The following is an 11,103-nucleotide window of genomic DNA, read 5'->3' on the forward strand; positions in this document are numbered from 1 at the left end:
GTTTCCTGAAAACCTGGGAATGTTGTAAGATTCGTCTGCTGGAATGACAAATCATATAAAAATTAACTGTAGCAACAGACCTATTTAGAGACTATATTTCTTTTTCTAAATTAGCTGACTGGTGAAAATGAAGGGAAGATACCGTGTGATTATTTTGTTAGGCTGTATTATTACTAGTTTCATGGGCAAGGGCATTTGTATATCATTCTGAATAACAACTGAAAGTAGCTGATAAGTATAGTAAGGAGCAAACAAAGATTACTCCTGAATCTTTTAGTGAATTCAAATATTTCTTGTTTCCAATAATCTTCTAAATCTTCTCCATGGAGAGATTACTACCACAACAAAGTACCACAAACTTAGCTGCAAATGGGTATTCAAGCAATACCTATTTGTTACTTCCTGGGCCTGCAGGTCAGAAGTCCGGGTAGTGTGGCTCTGCTGGTTCTCTGAATTGGGTTTCACAAGGACAGAATTATGGTGTTGGCAAGTCGCATTCTATTCTGGAGGCTGTAAGGATGAATCTGTTTCCAAACTCACTGGGATTGTTGGAAGTGTTTAGAGTCATGGGGTTATAGGACTGAGGTCCGATTTTCTTGCTGGCTGCTGGCTGAGAGTTCACAGCTTCTATAGGCTGCCTGCATTCTCTGTAAAAATAGGATGCTGTCCATCTTTAATGCCAATAGTGGAGGGTTGAGTCCATTTTATGCTTCAGACCTCCCTGACCTTCCCTCTTCCTCTCTTCTCTGCCTTCCTCTCCTATTGAATCTCCCTTCTGATTCCAGATGGAGAAACTTCTTGGCTTTAAAGAGCTCATGTGATGCTATGGAGCCCACTTGGATAACATAAGATAATCTTCTTATCTTCAGGTCCATAACCTAATTACACCTGCAATGTACCATTACAGCACTAACTAGGTTGATGTTTGATTGAACAACCAAATGTCAGGAGTCTCGGGGTGGGGAGACATCCTTACAATTCTGCCTAACACAGAGATGGCAAGTAGAAACCAGTGTGGCTGGATAATGGGTGCAGCTTCACTACTGACTGTGTGTGGAATACCACATGGGTTAACTCCTGTACCCACTGTGCACTGAGGTCATGCTAGGAGACAGGCACTTTGTACGCATGACCTAATCCTCAAAACAATCCTGAAAATGGGTGTGTTATCACTTTAGTGATGGGCAGCACAGTTCCAAAATAAAGGCATTAGATAACTTTCCTACAATTATACAATTTTCAAGTTGTAGAGACTTTTGGCCCAGATCTGATTGACTTGATCTGATTATCTTGTAGATTAAAGAAAACAATGTGTACATAGCATCTCACAGAGTGCTTGACCTATGTTTTGTAATAAATGAGTGTCAATTGATGGGTTCTTTTTAAATTTTCATTTCTTTTATTCCCACTGTTTGCCCCTTCCCCCCACCCTCCATCTCATTATTGGCTCACTACCTTCACTTTGTAAAAATAAAGGAGGTGCTGTCTAATTCACCAGAAGGAATAGAAAGAGATAGGAAATTTCAGGTATTAAGAACCTACAAAGTGCAGTGCTAGATATTCTTTTCTCATTTATGTGCACTGCATTTGAGGATGACTGTGAGATAATGAAAGTGATATTTTCAGAAGATAGAAGTGTATGAAGAAGGAAAGTATATTTATTTACATTAGAAGCAGTGGTGGCAGCAGTGGTGGCACCTGCCACAGCTCCAGGAGAGAGGTAAGGCTCCATTTGGGAGCAACGTGGGCTTGCCCATCAGTCCCTAGACCCCAGACCTTATCCCTGTGGCAACTGCGTGAATAATAAGTCTCTGGCTTCAGCAATAGGACAGAAACTGTTGGCACTCAGGCAATAAACTGTCAGCAAGTTATTGCAAAATAAAAGCATATACATGGATGCTTCCATAAAGCTTACCTGAGTCATTAGAGTTCTTTCAGAGTTTAGCATTTCTGGTTTAAAAAAGTGCCATAGCACTGAAAAGCAGATATTCACAAGCTTACAAATAGATGTTAAATTTAAAGATGGCTGCCATTGGATTGAAAAGAACATTATTTTTCTCTGAAGCTTCAAATAAACCATCTATTGAGAAGGACATCTTGAATATTATTTTTGTCCATGTTACTGAAGATACATCAACAGATGCCTTAACAGTACTTTGAAATCCATACAAATCATGAAGCTACTTGCCCTTTTGGATACCCTCCATGAGCTGCAAAAGAATGTCAGAGGAGACATGAAAATGGTCTTGTGTTCATTTACATTTAAAATTGAATTCAGGGGCACCTGGGTGGCTCAGTGGGTTAAGTGTCTGACTTCGTCTCAGGTCATGATCTCACAGTTTGTGGGTTCGAGCCCTGCGTCAGGCTCTGTGCTGACAGTCAGCTCAGAGCCTGGAGCCTGTCTTCAGATTCTGTATCTCTCTCTCTCTGACCCTCCCCTGTGCACACTGTCTCTCTGTGACTCTCAAAAATAAATAAAAAACAAAAAATAAATAAATTAAATTAAATTAAATTAAATTCAGAGTTACATGAAAGGGAAGAGTTAAATACTTTTAGAAAAAATATTCCACAAGAGATACCATCTCTAGATGTACTGAAACCTATATTTTAAGTAATTTACTAGAAATTTGACCCAATTTGTCACAGCCGATAAAGCACTCTCAACATCTCTAGTAATAGTTGCATCACAGAAAGATCCTTTTCCAAAGTAAAAGCTACTTTTTTAAAATTAAAATCTTACATTTTCTAAGACTGATATCACTTTCAATTTTATTAACTGAAAATGAAGTTGCTAAATGTATAATTATGATCACCTAATAAAATGAATTTGCAGAAAAGTGAGCTAGAAAACTCATACACACAATTAGGATATCATAATAAATTATTACTTGTTACTTTGTGTTGAACTATGACTCCAAGAATATATATTTTTGGCAGTTTGTAAGTTTAGGTTTTCATGTGTATTACTATTACCCCTCTTACATTTTATGAGTAATAAAATATTTTTTAATTTTTCTATCTTTATTATTGATAGACAGAGTGTGAATTGTGTAGGGGCACAGAGAGAGGGAGACACAGAATCCCAAGCAGGCTTCAGGTTCTGGGCTGTCAGCACAGAGCGTAACACGGGGCTCCAATTCATGAACTGCAAAATCATGACCTGAGCCAAGGTTGGATGCTTAACCTACTGAGCCACCCAGGTACCCCAGTAATAAAATATGTTTAAAGACCAAAGATTGATGTTTTAATACCTTTAATTGCACTTTTCTCCCTGTCTTTTGAACAAGGGGTCTCACATTTTTATTTTGCACAGGGCTCTGCAAATTGTGTGGCTGGTCCTGCTTTCCTTTACCTAACTTTTACATTTCTTTCTCCCCCTTTGTCATTCGCCTATCTGAAACATTTCTTCCTTCATAGATTTGGGTTTCTTAACCAGTTCTCAGGACATTCTTATACATAATTTACTTGTAACTGTGGACTGCTAGTGGATAACGGCAGTGGCTTTAATATCTGAAGAGCTGGGTTTATGATCATCATATCAGACTTTTCTTATTCAAATATACATTAGAGATATATATTACAGTTCACAAAAATCAGAAGGATTAAACATACATTAGATTAATAACTTAAAAAGTGAAAAGATATAAAAAGTGAAAGATTTAAAGAAATAAATTTGAGTATAATCTTAGCTCTAAAAAGATATTTGGGGATCATCTGTCTAATTCACTAATTTTACAGTTGAGTAAATTGCAGACTTTAAAGTTATCTTCAAGCCAACTCAGTGCTTTTTTTTCTTTTTAAAGGTTTTTTAATTTATTTTGAGAGAGAGAGAAAGAGAGAGAGAGAGGGAGCATGCATGAGCTCACACAAGAGGGAGGAGCTGAGAGAAAAAGAGAGAGAGAATCCCAAGCAGGCTCCATGCTGTCAGCACAGAGCCTGACCATGCAGGGCTGGAACTCATGAACTGTGAGATCACTACCTGAGCTAAAATCAAAAGTCGAAAGCTTAACCAACTGAACCACCCAGATGCCCCAAACTTGGTACTTTTCTTCTCTATTAGTAGATAATGTGATTCTAAATGATCTAATTGTATTAAATAAACCTATATAACTCCATTAACCTGAATCTCTCTCTTAGAATTGAGGTCTTCCCTTTCCTCTGTAACTAACAGTAGTGGTGCCTGGAACCTGTGTGTTGTTTCTTACCCTTTCCTCCCTTGGTTGACCTTCTTATTCCAGGAACAAAATTGTTTTCGCTTGTTTGTTTTCCTGTTTCACACTTTTTACTTACAAACTTCTGAGACTTTCAGAACAGTAAGCTATGTTGTCTGATGACTGAGAAGGTCTGTGACTGGCTTCTGGTTGGGCCAGGAAAATTCCTATGTTTTTTGTGGACCTTTATTCTGTGTCTTTTTGTTCTAATTTTTCTTGTTAGAAAAAGTAAACTTCTAGAGTATATATTATTCCACATGAGGAGTGTGATTCTATCTCAGCATGCCTTTTAAGTTACTCTGAAATTTAAAATTTGTATTATTTCTTTAAAAAAAAAAGACTCGAATCAGATAACTAATTTCCAATACTAACTATACTATTTGTTAGCTTTATGCCTTTGGGAAAGCTACTTAATTCTCTAAAAATGGGGCTAAACAAATCTACCTCATAGGGTTTGAAGACCAAAAGAGACTCTTGAGAAGCATTTCATTCTCTGCTCACCACTTCCTTTCTCTTTGGTTCAAGAAAATAATTTAATTGTCTTTTTATAACTTTAAACAAAATATTTGTATTCTTAATAAATACCTGTGGCAAAAAGAATTGAGTCAAGGAATGAATCATTAGTTTTATAATTTATATTCCTGCTCTTGAATGAAAATAATGCTGGATTTATAATATTAATTCTTATATGTATTTGGAATAATTTCAGGACTTTGATTTTTATTTCTTTAATTGATATGTTTGTCTTGAAAACCATTTGGTTCTCTTTATATGTCTGTATGCCTGAAAATGCTAACACCACTCAATATCCATCTTTTACAGATTTTTAGTAGCGATTCTTGCTTGTTTACTTTGTTTTATATGAAATTTCATAATTGTCTTGTTTCAAAAATTCTGTCATTGGCATTTAAAATTAGTTAAATTTATAACCCATTTTAATTAAAATTAATATGTTTATAATGTTAAGTGTTCTTATCCAGTAAAATAACATGTCTTTGATGAAGGCTCCTTGTGTGTGTGTGTGTGTTAACAACTTGGAAGATTTTCCGTATAGGTCTTGGAAATGTTTGGTCATCTTTATTCTAGGAATTTAATCTTTTGGGTTGCCATTCTAAATTGCATCTTTGCCCTCTTCACACCATTTTTTTGGTTGCCTTTTGAATTTATGAAAGGTTCCCTTTGGATCCTTAGAAAAGCATCAATTACTTAAGAACAATAATAGACAGTCTCATAACAAAACAACTGTCAAAAAATAATCCTCTATCATGTATTGAAAATTGTCATTTTTATGACACTGGAATGAATTCCCCAAAGAAAATTTACACTGTAATCTCTTGTACTAACCACATTTGCTCTGAACATATTCCTCAGCTGACCCAGATGATGGGTTCTTGGCATGCCCCATCACTTGCTGTCAAACTAACATGAACATGTATTTTCTGGTCTTCTTTTTTTTTCCTGATACTGGAGTCAGATGGAAGAAAAAAAATTACTGCATGACTAATTCACACTTAGGGTAGAATGTTTATTTTATGCTGTTCAAGCAGATTCACCTCTTAAATATCATTCTGTCCTCACCCATGAAATTATTAGATGTTAAAAATAGATCTTCGAGAATACCATGAGCCCAATAAAATCAAATAGTTCAGTTTAGATTTCGATCAAGTTTTATTTGATAGATTATTTTTCTGAGCTAACTTACTAAAAAAGAGTCAGCTATAGATGGTTGTAAGCTGCTGAGAAGGCCTAGGTGAAGCCTTTGAGAAATGTTACTGAGTCAAAACAAGAGGAGCTACCAGAAAAATACGGGGGCATTGGTGCTCATTTTTCTTTTTCATATGAGTGTGCTTGGAATGTGATTAGTTGCTTTTCAATATACATATGGGTGTTTTGGTCTAAAATGGATATGGGCATGAGCACCAGAGAACAAGTGGCCATGAAGGCCTGAGTCACATAGTAGACAAGTGCTTCGGTCAAATGCATTGCTCTTGCTTAACATAGGTGCAATGGATTGAATATTTAGTCCTTCCCAAACTCATATGTTGAAACTTATTTCCCCAGTGTGATGGTGTGAGGTGAGACCCATGGGAGATGATTTGGTCATGAGGGGGGAGTCCTCATGAGTGGGATGAGTACTCTTATAAAAGAGATCTCACAGAGCTCCCTAGCCACTTCTACCATATAAATTTCCAATGAAAAGATGGGCAGGGGTACCTGGGTGGCTCAGTCAATTAAGTTTCCCATTCCTGGTTTTGACTCAGGTCATGATCTCACAGTTTGTGAGCTCAAGCCCCACATTGGGCTCTGCACTGATACTGTGGAACCTGCTTGGAATTCTCTCTCTCTCTCCCTCTGTCTGCCCCTCCCCTGCTCATGGTCTTTCTTTCTGTGTCATAATAAATAAATAAAACTTAAAAAGAAAAAGATGGCCATGTAGGAATCAGATTCTCACCAGACACCAAAACAGGCCCTTGCCATGATCTTGGATTTCCCAACCTCCAGAACTGTGAGAAATACTACATATTTGTTGTGTATGAGCTGCCTAGCAGCCAAGCTGATTAAGACAGTAGACTTATAAAATTAAGCTTTTTGTCTTTTTCTTTTCTTTCCATGGGAGTTTATGGAGGTTATGTAAAGTAAGGAAAATATTACAGACTATAATAATAATAATACAAATATCCTCACTGAGAATTTGCTATATCTCAGGGAAGTTTCATTACTAATCATCTCTCAAATCTTTATCAATTAGAATTCATTTGGTGATTATAGAAAATTTATACAGGGAATAAAATCAGAATAATACTATTAATGTTTTTTGTAAAAATCACACACAGAATATGACTACTTCTACATACATTTCACTCAGCATCTTACAGGCTGTTTTGGACTGGTTAAAGTCTTTATTACAACAGCTGAGATGAAGGAGGGAGAGCTTAAGATTACTTAGTCTAATTGAGAAAAACTAAGGCAGAAAAGCAGAATTAGAACTGCTAGCTTTTACTTTTATTATAGCCAAAAAATTTATTTTCCCAGCCCTTAATGTAGAGTTTGATTCTTTTGCCAAATTTGCTTTCTCTGTAAATATTAATGAAACTATTAACCCTTAAAATATTATACTGGCTATTATTTGACTGACAAATGATACCGGTATCGTTATCTTAAAGGGAAACATGCATATGGATATTTTAATTGAAGTACAAAATAATTTTATAATAGTAAGCTTTTCACAATGTAGCACAGATGTCTTTGTATCTGAAGAAATTATACATGAGATTTCATCTCTGTGTCTCTTAATAAATATGAAAAACATTATTACTTCCAGATGCAAGTGTTATTAAATACATAATCTGAGAATAAAAATACAAGCAGTAGTATTATTTCAAATATGAAGATTTAAAATTCACTTGGCATCAGTATATTGGCTATAATATTTTTTACGAAGGATTTATTATTACTTATTGTACAGAGATTCTAATCAAGTGTCTCTGAAAGACATGGACAATGATTGACAGCTTACATGAATAATAATGAAACTGAAATTTTCAACATGGTTTTGCAACATATTTTCTATACAAAAACAAGATAAGATTTCTTATTTAAAATGCTCTGTTAATATGAGACTAATAAATTGCCAATTTGTTGGAGATACTTTTCTGAAAGAATGCTCTGAGAGTACATCATCTGGTTGATTCAATAATATTTAGTTGGGGTCCATTTGAGTTACTGCTGACCGAATAAAATTTAAAATTAACTGGGTGGCTACAAATATTCCCTAAGCCCCAGTCAAGTTAGGTTAGGCAAAAGTTTGAAATTCACCATTCGAATAGAAATAATGTCATCCCACCACTTCCTGGAAGGGAGTGATATATGATTCTGCTTTTTCTTTCATCTGTAGAACAAGTTGCACATGAGATAGAATTGAATTAAATTTTATATGAAATCTCAGCAACTAACTGACCTGGAAAAAAAGAAAAATCAACTTACTGGTTGTTTTACCTACAGTGGCAATTAACTAGGCAGATTTTTTTTTCCCCCTCCAGTGCATTAACATTAAATAAAAATCCTTTCAATAGAACAAATAGGGTTCATTTGGAAAATATAGCACCTAAAGGTGCTCGTTAACTTTTTTTTATTTGACGTATAAGTGCCATACAATATCCTATTAATTTCAGGTACAGGTCATTGTGATGTGATATTTTTGTGGATTATAAACTGATCCCCAAGATAAGTCTAATTACCATCTGTTATCACACAAAGTTATTACAATATTATTGACTATATTCCTTTCTGTACATTACATGCTGATGGCGCATTTATTTCACAACTAGAAGTTTGTACCTTTTAATCCCTTTCACCTATTTTGGCTGCCCTCCTACCCATTCCTCTTCTGGTAACCAGTGGTTTGTTTCCTGTATTCATGAGTCTGTTTCTGTTTTTGTTTAGATTCCACATGTAAGTGAAATCAGATGCCACTTGTCTTTTCTGCCTGACTTATTTCACTTTGCATAATATCCTCACATTCCATCCGTGTTCTTGCAAATAACAAGATTTCATTGTTTTGTTTTGTTTTGTTTTGTTTGTTTTGTTTTTGTTTTTGTTTTTTTTTTGGTGGCTGAGCAACATTCCATTGCATATATATACACCAGATCATTTTTACTCATTCATCTACCAATTAACACATCGCTTCTCGGCCTTTTGGCTAAGATCAAGTGTAGCATCTACCAATTAACACATAAATTGCTTCCATCTCTTGGCTTTTGTTAATAATGATGCAATAAACATAGGGGTGCATATTCCTCAAATTGGTGTTTTAATTTTTTTTTCAGATAAATACCCAGAAGAAGTAGAATTACTGGATCATATAGTAATTCTACTTTTAACTTCTTGAGGAATCTTCATAATATTTTCCATAGTGGCTGCACTAATTTACATTCCCACCAACAGTGTCTGAGGATTCCCTTTTCTCCACATTCTCACCAACACCTGTTACTTTTTGTCTTTTTGATAATAGCCATTCTGACAGGTGTGAGGTGATAGCATCTCATTGTGGCTTTAATTTGCATTTCCCTGATAACTAGTAATGTTGAACGTCTATTCATGTTCCTATTGGTCATCTGTACATTTTCTTGGGAAGAATGTCTATTCAAGTCCTCTGCCCATTTTTAAAACAAGTTGTTTTTTTTTAAAGTTATGTAGTTTCTTTATATGTTTTAGATATTAATCATTTATCAGTTGTATGTTTTGCAAATATCTTCTCCCATTCAGTAGGTTCCTTTTCATTTTTTTCTGATTGCTTCCTTCATTATGCAAAAGTGTTAATGTAATCTAATCCCATTTGTTTATTTATTTCACTTTTGTTGTCTTTGCCTGGGGATATTGGCCCAAAAAAATATTGCTCAGGCTGATGTCAAAAAACTGACTGCTTATGTTTTTTTCTAAGAGATTTAGGAATAAATTTAAGCAAGAAGATGAAAGATCTGTACTCTGAGAAAAAGAAGACAGTGATGAAAAAAATTGAAGATGACACAAGTAAATGGAAAGATATTCTGTGCTCATGGATTGGAAGAATTAATATTGTTAAAATGTCCACACTGCCCAAAGCAATCTACAGATTCAATGTAATCCCCATCAAAATACTAATGGCATTTTTCACAAAATTTGAAATTCTTTGTTTTAGAATGAAGAATCCTAAAATTTGTATGGAACCTCAAAACTCCCAAATAACCAAAGCAATCTTGAGAAAGAATAAAGCTCCCTGATTTCAAACTATACTACAAAGCAACAGTAATTGAAACAGTATAGTACTGGCATGAAAACTAGCATATTGATCAATGGAATAGAACAGATAGCCGAGAAAAAAAACCCTACATATGTGCTTTTTGAAAAATTACCACTAACATGGTAAACAACAACCACCAAAATCACAATTAAATAACTACATTAACTTAATCAAAATGCTATAAATGTCAGCTCTTGAATGTTCCTCAAAACTTTGCTCTTGTTTATCCTCATTGCCCTTGGCCTGGCCTTTTATGAACCTTCTAGTTTCTCTTCTTGCAGCTAACTTCTTGCCCTGGTGATCCAAATTTCATACTCACAACAGAGTTGGTAGTTTAAAACACAAAATTGATGTATTTTATCTACCTCTTTAAAGCCTTCTGTGGCTCCCTGGGGTCCTATAACAGATAAGGAGCTAGCTAGAACTCTGGATCTTGAATTCTTGCCTGTCTAATTTGTCACAAAACACCATGTGACAGTTCCTCTGGTGCAGTGCATCACACAGATGGACATTCTTTTTTTAGCGCATTGGGTTTTTTTTTTTAATTGTCTTTGACCGTTTAATTTACTGGTCACTTCATTTAAAATGCTCTCCTCTCCCTTTACCATCTTTAGAAATTTGACTAATCTTTTAATACCTTGCTCTTGATTTCCTGTATTCTCTAGGAAAGGCCAGTCCTTCCCTCAGTGTTTCCATTATGTTCTGTTGGTATGTCTGTTATTTCATTAATTATATTGTGCTGTCGTTATTTGTTCATGGGTCTCTTTGCTCTACAAGACTATGACTTAAGTGCAGAGACTGATCTTACTTATGATCTTACCTTCTCTTCCATCTCTGCGATGTCTATACCTTGTCTGTCAAATGATTAAGATCACAGTGGTTACAAATATATAAAGAGATTTGAATATATTTGCATTTATAGAGGTGCTGGCCATGTGTAGCAACATGGATGAAACTTGAGGGTGTTATGCTGAGTGAAATAAGTCAGGCAGAGAAGGACTGATATCATATGTTTGCACATACAGGAGGATTAGGAGGGACTTAACAGAGGACCATGGGGGAGAAGAAGGGGAGAAATAGTGGGGGAGAGGGAGGGAGGCAAACCATGAGAGA

At 35.3% G+C, this 11,103-nt stretch overlaps 1 pseudogene; it reads left to right on the plus strand.

The window, feature by feature from the left end:
* The first annotated feature begins 8,890 nt into the window (after positions 1 to 8,890).
* LOC144239002 (U2 spliceosomal RNA) lies at positions 8,891 to 9,030 on the plus strand (annotated as a pseudogene).
* Positions 9,031 to 11,103: the final 2,073 nt, after the last annotated feature.

Source organism: Crocuta crocuta, unplaced genomic scaffold (assembly GCF_008692635.1).
Source record: "Crocuta crocuta isolate KB4526 unplaced genomic scaffold, BGI_CrCroc_1.0 scaffold479, whole genome shotgun sequence".
NCBI classification, from domain to species: Eukaryota; Metazoa; Chordata; class Mammalia; order Carnivora; family Hyaenidae; genus Crocuta; species Crocuta crocuta.